At 62.5% G+C, this 15,359-nt stretch overlaps 1 protein-coding gene across 1 annotated transcript in view; it reads right to left on the bottom strand.

The window, feature by feature from the left end:
* Nucleotides 1-14,573, bottom strand: part of SH3BP2 (SH3 domain binding protein 2) — a 40,273-nt gene extending 25,700 nt beyond the window's left edge. Inside the window, exon 1 of the mRNA XM_022554788.3 lies at nt 14,467-14,573. The gene's annotated coding sequence lies outside the window, so the exon portion shown is untranslated. The remainder of the gene's footprint in view (nt 1-14,466) is intronic.
* Between the last annotated feature and the right edge of the window lie 786 nt (nt 14,574-15,359).

The raw sequence follows: 15,359 nt of genomic DNA, 5'->3' as shown, positions 1-15,359 counted from the left end.
GGCCCGTGAGCCGTGGCCGCTGAGCCTGCGCGTCCGGAGCCTGTGCTCCACAACGGGAGAGGCCACAACAGTGAGAGGCCCGCATACCGCAAAAAAAAAAAAAATTATAAAATAAAAAAAATAAAAAGAGAGAGAGGAAAGACACAGAGAAGAAGGTGATGTGAAGACAGAAGCAGAGATTGGAGTGATGTGGCCATAAACCAAGGAAGCTGAGGGCTGCAGGCAGCCACTAGAGGCTGGAAGACAAGGGAGGAAGGAAGGATTCTCCCCTGGAGCCTCCCGTGGGAGCGTGGCCCTGCTGACACCTTGATTTTGGAGTCTGGCCCCAGGACTGTGAGAATAAATTTCTCTTTTTTTCAGCCCGCAGCTTGTGGTACTTTGTTAGGGCAGCCGTAGGAAACTATTTTACACGGAGACTGGCTGAAGTTCTTCCCCTGGATGAGCTCACAGTCAATTTGAAGTCCTGGGCGTGCCAGCAGGGTGAGGCTCGCTCTGTGTGAGGCATCCAGCTGGATAGGGTAAATCTGAGCGGGCTTCCACAGCCTCACCACCTCCCACCCTTCCCGTGCACGGGGTCGGAGGCCACACCCAGCCTACACCCACCAGACTTGCTGGGCCCACCTCCGGACCCTGGTTCCCACCCCTGGACAGCCCTTCCTTGGCTCCATCCAGCCATTTCCACCACGAAGCAGAGGCCAGGCTGGTTCCCTGGCTGAGTGTATGGGGTCTGGCCCCTGCTTGCTGCCCTGAGCCCTCGACTCTGGGCCTGTCACACAGAACCACTGTGCCCCACTCTGAGTACGCGCAATCTTCTCCACCTGGAAACTATATCCTCTCCAACAAATGCTCCCTCATCCTCTGAAAACAGAACCATCTAGACCCTCACCCCCTCCTCTGCAATCTCCAAGTCAATGGCACAGCCTTGCCCACCAGGGTGTCACATGTGTTTGTATCCCTAGCACTCCCCATGGGCCTGGGTCCCACTGAATCCCCAGAGCCCGGTGCCTGGCCCACAGAAGGGGCCAAGAGCCCGATGGATGAGTAGACAGATGGGTTCAGCGTCACATCTACACACACGGCCATACCCCTGATGTGGCTATACAAGCACATGCCTGGACCTCAGAGCCAGAGTGAAGCAGTAATCTGACCAGTGGCTGTAGCAAAGTCCCATGGCCCAGGACCCCCCAGCCGCCTGGTGAGGTAAGCCGCCAGCCAGCACTGGGTGAGCACTGGAGTCTGCTCATTGCAAAACAGAGAACAGCCCAGCATCCCCCGAAGACAGCAGTGTGCTGGGGTCTAGGAGGCCCCCAGGGGCTTCTCAGGGCTACCCAGGGTGGAGGCGAGAGGCAGTCCAGCCACTCCCGTGTCGGCGGCAAAGGGAATTAGGGGAAGTGCAGAAAGAGGCCCACATGCACAGCTGCCCACATGGAGCCTGGGCTTCAGAGGGTGGTGGCCAAATGGGGTTTCTACTCTGGGACCCTCGGCCCTCGAGCTCTGTCCCCATAGAGGACTCGTAGAGCCCACGTATCCCTGGATGCCCCCCACCCTACCCCGTAGCAAGTTGGGGCCCTCCTCTCCAGGCCTGGCGTCTCTGCCTCTAGCAAACATTCCCAAACTGAGCAGCATCTCTCAAGGGCCGGGGTCGAGGGCTGGATTAGCCTGGGGAGCAGAGCTGGGGCCCCTCAAAGAGTCGGGGCCGCTGCGCACCGCACACCAGGTGCGGGACACACTCAACAGAGCCCTGGGGAGGAGGGAGCTCGGGGCCTGGCCAGGAAGAAGCAGCACGTGGGTGGGAGGGAGGATGGCTGGGCAGGGGTCCAGGCCCAGGGTCCCTGTCCTTGGATATGGCCATGGTGGGCAGGGGTCGGTCTGGGGGAAGCATAGGTTAGCATCGTCACTCTCTCGTCTCAAACCACAAGCCAGCAGAGGCGTTTCAGGATTCACACTTCAGTTCATCATGACACTGACAAGTTTCCACTTTTTAATTGCTTGAGGAAAAAGCTCTCCAGAGTGCTGACGTGTGGGCGGGGTCCGCCCCCGTGTTCCTGGCCCCTCGCCTGCCGGCAGAGGCTCACTGCTGCGCATCACAGCCAGCAGGCACCACAGGTTCCCAGCCCCGCCCGCCAGGACAGGGCTGCTCCACCATGGGACCTCGGTAGGCAGGACGGCGCGGTGGTGATGGCACAGGCTTCCTTGGGGACAGGATGGGCTCAGTCCTAACCTTGCGGCCCACAGCTCCTGTGCGGGGCTGTCCCGAGGGCCACCGGGCATGGCTGGGGGGCAGGGTGACTCCAGGGATTCCGTGGGCCACGCCGTCATCACCGTCGCGTCAGGAAGGGAGAGCGCTCTCCTGAACCTCCCCTGCTCAAAGCCAGGCGACACCTTCCCATCCTGCCCCCGTGGGTCTGGAGCCCCGAGTATTCCCGCCTCCTTGCTCACCACTGGCCCCATCTGAGCCAGGCTTGCAGGGTTGAAAATTCCACCTGAAGGTGACGGATACCTTTGCCCAGTGCTGTGCTCAGCGTGGAGCGACATCTCCCTTCCCCTTGGTCCCACCCCTGCCTCCTCCGCCCCACGTCCAGACCCACCACCTGCACACACCGCCCCTGCCCTTTTCCTGCGCAGGCTCCGCCCACATGCAGGGCCACAGTGACGGCGGCATTTTCAGCCTGTCTGTTGACTTTCTGACCCTTCTTCGATACAGCTCGATGGGGGGTGACATGACAGCCACTCCTTGTGTCTGTCCCCTGCAGTGTCCCCAGCATGAAGCTGCCCTGGGCACCTCCCGCAGCGTGAACAGATCCCACCTCCTTAGCTGGACACTCCCGACTCCACATGGGGTCCCATTACGGAGCTCGTTCACTGAATGAAACTGTTCATCTCTCCCTAAGACCCCCACTGCTCTATCCCTGGGGGGCCTCTGGCTGCAATGACAATGCCTAGTGCGGGGGCTCTGCCACCCACGAGCAAGGCCTGCACACCCCGGGAGTGACCTCGGCCAGGCGCTTGACCTCTCCCAGTCTCACTGTCCTTGCCCACAAAGCGACCAGCAGGCACCGGCAGGGCAGGTGTAGGGCCTGGACAACGCACCCTCACACCCCGAGCGCCCGGTGGGCTGAGCCCCAGGCAGACCAGGCTGCCCGACACTGCTGCCCACCCTCCAGGGGCCAAGGGGGTGTGGCTGGGCTGGAATCTGTAGAGCCCCGTTGTCAGGTCGCCCAGAAGGGGACAGACCGTCTCCTCTGAGGTCACTCCCGGCAGATGAGGAACACGCAGACGGCAGGACTTCCCCAAACCCAGCCCGCTCCACCCTCTTCCCAGCGGCCACCGTGCGTGCTCCTTGGGTCACGTCACCGTGGCTCCCTCAGCACTCCAGAGCCTGGCCCTCAGTGGAGGGTCTGGTCACCGACAGCAGCCCCAGGCCTCAGGAGCACAGGCTACCACCAGCCAGACCCTCCTGGGGACACATGTACATGTCACATCCTGTGGGGACACGTCCCCACTTGCTGAAGCCAAGGCAGGGGGGTCACAAAGGCTGGGGGCACTTTCCTGTCTACGGTCCACCTCTCGTGACGGGAGGGCCAAGTCAGTGCGCCAGGGCAGGGGGCACCCTCCAGGAATGTCCGCCCAGTGCCGAGCCGTCAGCCCCCATGGCCCACTCAGTCCCCAGCTGCCCGTCTCCTGCTCTCCCGATGAGGAAGCTGAGGCTGAGCGGGCTGCAGCAGTGGCCACACAGCCAGCACCACCCATGTGGCCCAGAGCCAGGACCACTTCACCCGCCACATGCAGCCTGACACTTTCCACCAAGCCTGGGTCTCAGGGGCATGAGGAGGAGCCCCAGGGCCTACTCTCAGGAAGGATGCCAGCTCCCACCCGGCAGAGAACCCAGCAGCCCAGAGGAGGGTTCCAGGCTCCGGTCAGAAGGCTGGGGCACACGGGGCTGGCACACACGGCCTGGGGATGCGGGCACATGCCAGCCTGTCCTCGTGCATTCAGAGTCTGCTTCTGTTTTACACGTATCTCCAGAGCCCAGGGGGAGCTCGTCAGGAGACTGTCCCGGCCACAAGCCCCCACCCTGAGCCCTGTTCTCCGCTGTCCCCGGTACTGGGACAGAGGGAGGCCATCAGGACATTGCCACCTGTCAGCAAACGCCGCACCCTTCACCCCCGGATCCAAGCTGGGCTCCCGATCTGCTGGGGAGGCAGCCACCTCTGACTCACATCCTTGTGACAACGCTTCCACCCAGATGGAGTGACACATCAGGCAGCATCCTCACGCCATAGCCAAGCAGGAAGATTACATGGAAAGTGTCTTGAGTAGCAAAGAGCTTGTGCAAAGGGCCTGGGGTTGGGGTGAGAGGAGGCATCCAGAGAGACCTGGCCCCACTGCTCCTTGCAGGAGCCGAGGGTGGAGGCCAGAGGCTGGCCCTGACAGGCACGCTGCAGGGACACTTGCTGTCCGCCGGTGCCAGGCCAGGGCAGCTGTACGAGCCCTCCACACTGGCAACCACCAGCTGGGGCATCCCAGCGTAGGCCACCAGGGGCACTGACCTTGACACCAGTAGCATCTGTTCCTTTACTCATCTCTTTAGGATCTTTCGTGCCATGGTGGCCTCCCTCAGACCACAGGAACCAGGAAGTTCCTGAGTACCTTACAGCATTTCACCAAGTCAGGGCTCCCGGGTCAGGACAAAGGGCATCAGGACCCAGGGGCATGAGGTGTGGCCCCGCATCTCAGCTGCTCCATATACCTCTGGGGGGGGTCCCTGGACCACTCACTCACCTATGAACCTGGTTCACCAATTGTCCAGCAGTATTTTGGTCTCCTGCCCACCCTGCCACAGGCTGGAGCCCGTCAAGTCCAAGTCCATACCACAAGGTCCCTTCCCTCCTTCTTCTCACTTCAGCATTTTAGGGTTTGGTGTCTCTTCAGTTTTAATCCGTTTATTTTTATCCTTTTATCACTAATGTTCATTTTTTTCTTGGCCGCATGGCCTGCAGGATCTTAGCTCCCGGACCAGGGAGCGAAACCTGCGCCCACTGCGGTGGAAGTGCAGAGTCTTAACCACTGAACCACCAGGGAAGTCCCCCTAATGTTAACATTTTTAGGCTGTTTTCAAACATTTTTTTCTTTGATGCTGTAGATTAACCTTCACTCTCTGAGTTTTCTATTTATATATATATATATTTTTTTTAATTAATTAATTTTCTTTTTGCGGTACGCGGGCCTCTCACTGTTGTGGCCTCTCCCGTTGCGGAACACAGGCTCCGGACGCGCAGGCTCAGCGGCCATGGCTCACGGGCCCAGCCGCTCCGCGGCATGTGGGATCTTCCTGGACCGGGGCACGAACCCGTGTCCGCTGCATCGGCAGGCGGACTCTCAACCACTGCACCACCAGGGAAGCCCCTGAGTTTTTTATTTTATTGCATTGTTTCTGCTTTTGCTCACCTTTTATTCCTCGGTCAATTTTAAGTTGGCCTCAGGAGGGTCTTGCCCTCTCACTGCCTACTTCCTGGGGTTCCCCACAGGCTTGGGGGGGGGCGCCCCGTGACGGGGCAGCCCCTCCACCGGGCTGTCGTGGATGGGGGCTGGGGGAGCAGGCCGCAGCCACTCCCAGGCCTGGGTCTCTGGCTGGACAGAGGCAGGGGGACAGAGACACACCCAGAAGGGAGGGAGCCAGAGAGAGGCCACGGGAAGAGGCACGGACAGGGGGCAAAAGATGGAAGGAGGAGCAGGCCGGCCCCCCATGCGGTGTGGGGACCCGAGAACGCTGTTCCTCCTCAGCCTGGGAGCCCTGGGCCGGGCGCTGGATGGATGACTCACGGCCCTGGCTCCCCTCCGAGCCCCTCAGCTGGGCCCACAGGGGGCCTGGCTGGCCTGACTGTTCCCAGGCGCCCTCACACTGCCCCATTGTTCAGAGGCCCAGTGAGGAGAAGGGTCTGGCGGTGGGCCCAGGATGGCGAGAAAGGGGCCCAGCCCCAGCTCTCCTGCCCCTCTTGGGCAGCCTTGACAGACAGGACAGGGGACAGGAGGGGGTGGGGGAGGGCTGTCTCCATCCAGCCACGCTGCCATCCTCCCAAGGCCGGTGGTCCTGCAGGATGCTGCGCCCCGGCCCCTCTCTCTGAGCCGCTGTCCCAGCCACAACTGGGAGGCAACTCTCAAAGGCAACTGGGCTCAGTCTCAGGTTCAAGGCCGTTACCCCGTTGGTGCTCAGCCACGACGACGGACGGCTTGCACGCCTTCCCGACCGCCTCGTGCTGTCCCCACCCTGCAAACTTAGGTCACCCCGGGACACCCTGATGCCCCACAGTCAGGCTGGGGAGTGGTGCCCTCAGGGGACCTCAGAGCCCAGCGCAGGGCTGGAGGAGAGGGCCTCTGCTGAGGCCCATCCCCCTGCTCCCTTCCTCCAGGCCCACTCCCTTCCACTGGTACAGCAGCCTTAGAAATGCTTCCCCAGATCCCACAGGCAAAGTGCCCGCGGGGCCCTTGTGGACAAGGCAAACGCTCTCATCTAACCCTCAGCCTAACTAAGCCTCCCAGAGGCAAGGTGGCTTCTGATGGTCAGCAGAGCCAGGGGTCAAGCTCCCGAGTGCCAGCCCCTAAGGCCTCCTCCTGGCTGGGGACCTGCCACCGGGCTGGGGCAGCCTGCCCCGGGTGGGGGAGGGGTACGGCTCAGCGGTGCTATAGGGACACCCTCCGCTCCCCAGGGAGACAGCCATGGGGTCACACCACTGTCGCCAGAAAAGCCAGCAATGAGGACTGGGGGTGCGGGGGGCGGAGGGCAGAGGCAGTACGACCAGAGCCGGGTGCTACCCCACGTCTGCCTTCCCCCGGCCCTGGCGGCCCCCTCAGCGAGAGTCACTGACTCCACCCTGGTCAGCTGAACCCCTGCGCCCACGGCACACCTAGCCCTCCTGCAGGTCCAATTCACCTGCTTTTGCCCAAGCTCCTTACAGCCCCTGCTGCGGTGCGGTATGTGTGGTGGGGGGCAGGAGGCAGTCTTAAGACCCCAGAGCGATCTTTCAAACCACAAACCAGCCCCTGCTCAAAACCCTCCCACGGGGGCTTCCCTGGTGGCACAGTGGTTAAGAATGCTCCTGCCAATGCAGGGGACACAGGTTCAAGCCCTGGTTCAGGAAGATCCCACATGCCGCAGAGCAACAAAGCCCGTGCGCCGTAACTACTGACTGAGCCTGCGCTCTAGAGCCCGCGAGCCACAACTACTGAGCCCACACGCCACAACTACTGAGCCTGCACTCTAGAGCCCGCGAGCCACAACTACTGAGCCCGCGTGCCACAACTACTGAGCCCACGTCTCACAACTACTGAAACCTGTGCACCTAGAGCCCGTGCTCCGGTGGCAAGAGAAGCCATCGCAATAAGCCCCCGCACTGCAACCAAGAGTAGCCCCCGCTCGCCACAACTAGAGAAAGCCCGTGCACAGAAACGAAGACCCAATGCAGCCCAAAATAAATAAATTAAAAAATTTATAAATAAGTAAATTTATAAAAAAAACCTCCCATGCCTGACCTCTCAGCCTGGCCCCTCCTGCCCCCTTCCTGCTTCCAACCCAAGAAGGCCCTACCCCAAATGGCACCTCCTACACCATTCTTGGGGGCCGCCCCCCTGCAGGGCGAGGAGGTGCCTGCTGCCTCTGCAGGGCTGGGCCTGGGGCTGCCTGTGGGGAGGGGCCCCCGCGGGTCCTCCAGGCAGCAGGGGCATCAACACGGAGGCCACTGGGGTGGGGCCATCCCCTCCTGCTTCCCAAGGCCTCACTCTGGAACAACTACCTGTTGGTGCCCGGCTGGCAGGAACCTTGGGCTTGGGGCAGGGCCTCCTAGGTCCTGCGTGTGTGCGGGGGATCTCGTTCTCAACACTCTTCCTTCTCCCGTGACCTCCTGCCCCCAGAGCAGGCACGGCCACCACTGACCACAGAACTTCACCCTCCTGGTCACATTCTCGAGAGAACGGAAGGCTGATCTCAGAGAGCTCCCGTCCCACGTGGCAAACCTTCCAAGGCTGGTGCCCAGGAACCCCAGGATGGCTGGGCAACTCAGGGATGGGCTCCATGCCTCACTCCATTTTATAACAAGTGGACACCAGGGCCACCGGTGCCGAGGCCCAGCTGGGCCAGAACCCGGGCCCTGAGCACAGCCTGGGGCTCCCCCTTACCCCCCCCTCAGGCCCGGCACACCTCCTCTGACAGAAGCACCAGGCATCGGCCTCCTCTGGCAGCGGCAGCCCAAGGTCTGGAACCAGATTAGGCTGGGTCCTGGTGAGGCCCCGAAGGGAAGTGATTCCAGAGTCTCCTGCCCCCATAGCCCACCCCTGAGCAGCTCCCCTGTGTGGCAAGGAGCCGGCACTGGGGGCCCCAGCCCTGGTGCAGCGAAGTGCCAGGGTGGGGTCCCCTGGAGCAGCATACCCTTCCCCCTGGGTGAGCTTCCAGAGAAGTCAGGAGGTGGGGGTTTAGGGGAGGACTTCGTGGGGTCCGGCTGCTCAGTGGGGCTGCAGCACAGCATCGACAAGCCCCCGAGATGGGGGCTGTGGGGGTACGTGGTGGTGATACCTCCTGCGGGAGGCTTAGGCTCTATCCCCAAGTGTCTTCGGCCCCGCCAAGATCTGGGTGGGTCAGCAGGGAGGCTGTAGTGGCCTGGCACTGACCCTGGGGGCTCTGAGGCCCTCTCGTGCATCCAGCTCACAGCCGGGCACTACCATGGATCCCGCCCAGCATCCAACGGCCACCCTGCGCTCCTAGGGGTTTCGGGCCAGATGGTGATGGCAATGGGAAGCCGCCTCTCGTCCTGTGCTGAAGGGCAGGGGACGCGGTCACTCCGTCCTCTGCCTACCGTGGTCAAACCCACCAGCTGATCACTGACCTGCCTGCCAGGGCCCGGCCCCCAGCACTGTGTCTGCCTGGCCATCAGGGGACCCAGTGGCTCTGTGCCAGCTGCCCCTTGAGAAAGGGTCTTCCTTTTCTGGCCTCAAATAGGAGGAGAGGAAGCAGCTGGGGTTACGGAGGACATTCCTCAGGAGACAAGGTGAGTTTCCTGGCATGCCTCCCTCCCCCTCCCACCTGTCCACGCAGGGCTCCCGGCCCGCTTTTCTGGCTCCTTCCCCACCACTCTCCTACTGGTGGCAGATCTAATCTTGCCAGGCCCCATCTGGGGCACTGGGTCTCTGGGACCCACAGACCAGGTCTCCGCAGTGGCCGGTGGGTCAGTGGAGTTCAGGCTGACCCCAATCTTGGCCCCAACATGTGTCTCTAGGAAGGAACAGCCACGGAGAAAGGAAAGGCTTCCACTTAGGGTGGAGCGCCCCAGACTCCCCGCCTGTCTCCCCGTCTGAACCACTGCTGGGGCCCCTGAGACAAGGTGACCTCAGTAGTGACTATTAAGGGCTGTGGCTGCTGCAGCCCACGGCCCGGGGCCATGATAGAAACCTGGAGAGGTTCACACAAGGCCAGAGCACAACTACCCACTGTGATCTGATTGGAAACGTCACCAGCCGGGCAGCAGACTCCTTCCAGGATAACGGGGCACCTGTGTCTCTGATGTGGAAGCAGGAGGTAAACATGCTGGGCTTCAGGTCTGTGGGAGCTCCTGGGATGCTCTACAGGGGGGTCGTCCCTCTTCTGGGCCAGACCCACGTGGGCACCGCTGGGCAAGGGCACTCAATTGTGTCCCTGTCCTTCATGAGTCCCCGGTTGGGCAGGGAGAAGCAGATAGGTAGACAAGGTGACCAGGGAATGGGCTGGGGCTTGTAGAAGGCACCTAGCTCCGGGAAGCAGGTGCAGGGGCCAGGGAGGGTCCCTGAGCACCAAGCAGGACAGACACTTATGCCTTTTATTAAACTGCTTCCGAGGGAGAGAGTGGCAGGGTGGGCCAGACAGGCTGAGCTGCTACCTATCCACGCCTGGCCCTGGGCTTGGTACACAGGGCACCCAGCATGAACGAGAGGAGCAGAGGTCTGGGGCCAGCAGCTTTCTGAAGGGCACAGGGGCCTAGGCAGGGAGAGCTGCCCCAGGAGCGGAGCTCGGAGTGGGGTGGCACGGGCCCAGGCGCCCAGCCAGGGCCCTAAGTGGACTGTGGGTGCTGCCCCTGGCTCCCAAGGCTTTGGGGTCAAGCCAAGGCCTACCCTGGTATTCCAGGCCCCTAGGTCGACCCCTGACCCCACATCACCTTGCAGGGGGCATCCAGCAGTGAGGGCTGGGGCCACAGGGGCAGCCGGGGTATGAGGACACAGAGCTCTCTAATGCCACAGAGCAATGTTGCCAGATTACAACATCCCCTTGGGCAAGGCTAGAGGAAATCCCCCAAATGGAACAGCAGGGTCAAGGGCAGGGAGGCCCCAGCCTGGGACAGGGCTCAAGATCCCACAGTGGGGGCTCCTCTGCAGCATCTCATTTAAGTTTTCCGAGGACACCATGAGTTATAACTGTTTTTAACCCCATTTCACAAGGAGGGACGTGAAGTCCAGAGAGTCACTGAGACTTGAAGGGGACAGGCTGCTCCAGCGCTGGGAATGCGGCCCCCAACTACTTCCTGGGAGGAGCTGTGCTGGCTCCAAGAAGCCCCTGGGAAGCCTTCCCTGGGCCGGCCCAGCCCCCAGCCGTGGGGCAGCCCACCCTCCTCCCAGCAGGCACGGAGCCAACTTGGAGCGCTCACCCGTCAGCCTGGCAGCTCCTGGGGACAGGGACCTCCCCTGCCTCTGCAGGTTCCAGCAGGCAGACGCCCCACACCCCAACCAGCGGCCTGGAACATGGTTGGCAGTGGGCCGCCCCTACCCTGTTTACTGCAGCCAGCATGCAATAAACATCTGATTCACAAGGAAGCAGAGGGCACTTCTCGGAATCGCAGCACAGCTGCAGGGGAAGGAGTACGGATACCAGGAGGGTGCCCTGCCAACCCCTCAGGCCCCGCCGACCTCCCCAAGCCAGTGCCTCGGCCACTGAGCCCACACCCTTCCCAGAGGCCGGCAGGCAAGGATCACTGACTGGGACCCGCTGTGCCTAGCCCACGGGGGCCAAGGATCAGTCGCCTCTGGACCTGGAGACTGGGTGAAAGAAGCCCAGTCCTGCCAGCAAGTTCCAGCGTGGTTCATGACCTGGGACGGGGACGGGCAGGGGCTAAACTGCAGGTGGCCCCAATGCTGGAACCTCAGGGCTTCCCTGGTGGCGCAGTGGTTGAGAGTCCACCTGCCGATGCAGGGGACACGGGTGCGTGCCCCGGTCTGGGAAGATCCCACATGCCGCGGAGCGGCTGAGCCCGTGAGCCATGGCCGCTGAGCCTGCGCGTCCCGAGCCTGTGCTCCGCAACGGGAGAGGCCACAACAGTGAGAGGCCTGCATACTGCAAAAAAAAAAAAAAAAGGTGGAACCTCAGAAGTTCTGCTGCCCAGGGAGAAGCTGGGCAGTGGGGGGACCTCAAGCACCGTGAGGCCCCCTCCCTGATGAGGGCCCAGCCTTGTTTTGCACTTCACTGGGATGGCGCCTGGAGTTCAAGGGCAGCTCAGGAGCCTGGCTCCCAAGCCCAAATCCTTCAGTGTGGCCCAGAGCCAGGGGCTTGTATCACTTGAGGGTGGAGAAGTGTAATTCACTAAGGAGACTCAGGTCTCCTGGCTGTGGCTGAGAGGCAGCTCCATTTCTCTCGGCATCATCCTGGCTGCCCTGCGGTGCCTAGGCCCAGAGGTGGTAAGGAGACACCACGAGAGTGCCCTGCCAACCCCTCAGGCCCGGCCGACCTCCCCAGGCCACTGCCTCAGCGACCGAGCCCACACCCTTCACCCTTCCCGGAGGCCAGCAGGCAAGGACCAGGAGGTGGGCACTGCTGAGCCTGCCTGCCTGAGGCTACAAAGAGCCCAGAATGCTCCCCCTCCCCGCCTCTGGGACTTAAGTGGCCCACATGTGGGACTGTCCCCAGCCCTTGGATGACTGGTCAGGGCCACTGGAGAGATCCAGAGGCCTTTTGGAGACAGGCCACCTACCTGTGGGTAGGATTTCAGCATCCTGACAGCCCCCTCTCCCTGCCTCGGCCCCTGTGCACTTTCATCCATGCCCCCATCCACACTCTCACCACATCTGGTGCACACCAGGCCACTCTGGTCAAACTGGTCTGCCACCCTCCCCGCTGCCAGCCTCTGGCTCAGTCTCTTCCTACCTTCATGGTTGTCCGCATGGCTCAGACAGCCCTCCTTCTGATTGCAAACCCTACTTTCACTGGCCACCTGCCGCCCACCTCCCTCAGCCAGGCTGCCGACTGCTAACCATGCTACCTGGGATTATTAGAGAACCACATATGTGCATGCCCAGGCCTTACTGAGGCCACCTATTAGCCAGCCAATGAGGGGAGAGTGGGGCCTGCCAGTCACTGACCCTTGGTGTCCCATGATAGAGCTTCAAGGACAGAAACCAGGAGGACCCAGGTGGTTCCCTGAGCCTGGCCACTCCTAAGACACTCTAGCCTTTGCCATGAGACCCAAGCGGGCAGGGACCTAGGAGCCTGCCCTTTGCCCCAGATCTCTCCAGGCCCAGTCCCACCCCCACTCCCAAGCAGAGGTGGCCCAGCTATCCCTGCTCTCCAGCCCTGAGGGCCAGGGAAGTCACCCCAGTGGCTCACAGTTACTGAACACCAACCATGTGCCACCACCAGCCCCTGGACATTCAAAACCACCTATAAGGCAGAAAGTGGTTCACTACCCCCATTTTACAGATGAGGAAACTGAGGCTCAGCAGTGTGAAGCCCCCTGGCCAGGATCACACAGCTAGTAAATGGTGGCAGCCGGATTCAAAGCCAGGACCCAGCCACTCGGTGTGTCTCTCTGTGCTCCCTCAGGCTTCCCCCATGTAGGCCTGCAAGCTTGCGGGCATCCATGTAGGGGGAGGGATGGTGGGGGCTGACTCAGCATCTCACTTTCCTCTGTCCATGTGAACAGGAAGGGCCAAGGGAGGTTTGGAGCCGCCCACCCTCCTATCTCTCCCAGGCTGGCCTCCTTGTTGGGCTCCTCCCTGACTCTGCAGGCCTGAGGGACTCTCCAGAAAGGCCAGGCCCTCTGTCAGCACCCCTCTTTCCTGATGGCCAACAGGGACTAGCCTGGGCCATCTACCCATCTGTCCTTCTGCCTGCCGCCTCTGGCCAGGGTGTGCCCCAACACGGGGAACAGAGCCAAGTAATGGAGTGGTGGCTGGGGGGGGGGGGGGGAGGGAGGGGGAATTTGACAGAATTCTCACCTTGGAGCCCCCATCCTGGCCTCCTGGTCTACCTGGAGTGGAGCCCTGACTCCCAGAGGGCCCTCTGCGTGGGTGCCCTGGGTATTGGACACAGTGGGAGGAGAGCCAGGAGATAATGGAGCCCAGCCCCCTCCTCTGGTCTCGCAGAGCCTGGGCCAGAGAGGGCAGAGGGCCGACCCAGGGTTACACTGAAGTCAATGCTGGGCTAGACTTAAACCTGGAAATCTGCGCTGATTCCAGGACTTGCCATGCTCCCTTGGCTGTCAAACTGTCGTGAAAAAATTCTACACATCATCATCACGGCAAGTAACATTTCCTGAGCCCCTCTGTGCTAGGGCCTGGTTACCTGCCTCGTCAGCAAGACCACATGCGTGTCCTCGACTCGGCAATCCCGGGGGTCCCACACGGAACCCCGCCCCAGGCCAGGGTCACTTAGAGGGGCCCTTTACTCCGCATGACCTGACCAGCAGGCACGGACGTCATCAGTGTTGACAGATGAGCAAACCGAGGCACAGAGAGAGAATGTGAGGCGCTCAGGGTGCAGCAGGGCGGCAGGGGGAGTGAGCTCCAGGCTCTGCAGCGGGGCTCAGGCCCCCTCAACACTCCCAGTGGGAACACTGTCAGCACTTCACCAGGGGAAGCGGAGGCCCAGAGCAGCAGGAAAGAGCCGGGCTGCTGTGAGGGGCCGGCCCACATGTGGAAGGACAGTTGTCCCTGACCCCCAACTCTCTGACACTCGCTGTCCCCCAGAATAAGAGTCGCAGATACCCCCAGAGCCACTGGGCTATCAGTCACTCACACTTCAGTGTGAGTCAGCTCCAACAGGCAGCTTTTCTCCACCCTTCGTTGCGCGGCTTGAGGGAAGGAAAGTTTGGATTACCGGGAGGAGGTGGAAGCAAATTCCCCGCCCGGGGCCTTCGGAGGCCGGGATGTGTGGGTCGTGTAATGCGGGCCTGCGGCGGTCTGCGAGCCCCAGGGGCCTGGGGAAGCGGAGGCCAGAGGGACGAGGGGGACGCGGGACAGACGCGACGCCTTCGCCCCCGCCCCTAGGCCTCCAGGGTGCACCCCGCGCACCCCCGAGCCCGCGCGCTTCCTAGGGCAGTGGCGCCGCCAGGCCTGGCGCGAGCTGGAGCTGACCGCCCCCCGCCCGCCCTACGTAGAGGACCCCGACCCCGGGGACTCCGGCCAGCCCGGAAGACTCGATCGCGCCCCGCCCGTCCGCGCCCCGCTGCCGTGCCTTACCTGCCGAGGCTCTGCTCCCAGCCCGCGGGTCCTGCGTCCCGGCAGCGGCTCCCGGCTGGGCCGCCAGGCTCCCGCCCTCCCGGCGGGTAGCCAGGAGCCAGGTCCCGCCCGGAGCTGTGCCCGCCCCTTCTGCCTGGCCCCGCCCCGGCCCCGCCCCGGCCCCGTGCCCCGCCCCGTCCGCCCGGCCCCGCCCCTTCGACCTGGCCCCGCCCGAGGCTCTGGGCCGCGCCCCTTCCATCCTACCCCGCCCTTTGACTCCTCTCCCAAAGAACCGGGCCCCGCCTCCTCGGGCTCCCTGGGCCCATCCCACCAACTCCTTTTGCAATGCGGAGGTCCCAGACGCAGCCTGCCGTCCTCGGAGTTCGAGGTTGGGTGCGGGGTGGGGGGTCAAGACGTCGGAGTCCGGGGAATCCCCACCTTTCCCCACTCCTGGTCCCGTGGAGAAGGCGGGAGTTGGCTGCGGGTGTGGACACGCCATCCCTGCACGGCACACAATAGATGCGCCGTAAATAAATGCAAGTGGCACCTGGTGGCCACACTGGAGAAGGCGCTGCCCCCCCAACCCACTGATCCTGATCCTGCAGCAGGAGGCGGCCTCTGACTCAGGTCAGGAGGCCAGGGGCAGGGGCAGCGGATGACCCCTCCCCCGCCCCCGGCAGAAGAGGGCTCGCTGGGAACCGAACCTCTGGAACCTCGCCCTTGTTTCAGAAGGGCCTCTAGGGCACTTTTCAGCCACTTCCAAACGGGGACGCAGCCCTTGTACCAGGTCTGGACTCCCAGGGCCCAGGGTTCTGGTTCCAAGAGTGCGAGGCCCAGAAAACAGGGTACTTTAAATTTTACCTCCTGGGAGGTGCCCATCCAAGGCCCTTCCCCACAGCCATGGGGGGAGGGGG

Source organism: Delphinapterus leucas, chromosome 5 (assembly GCF_059928025.1).
Source record: "Delphinapterus leucas isolate spDelLeu-1000000601 "Yukka" chromosome 5, BTC_Dleu_Yukka2, whole genome shotgun sequence".
NCBI classification, from domain to species: domain Eukaryota; kingdom Metazoa; phylum Chordata; class Mammalia; order Artiodactyla; family Monodontidae; genus Delphinapterus; species Delphinapterus leucas.
Note: the sequence above shows the minus strand (reverse complement) of the source record. Positions and strands in the feature narration are given on the sequence as shown.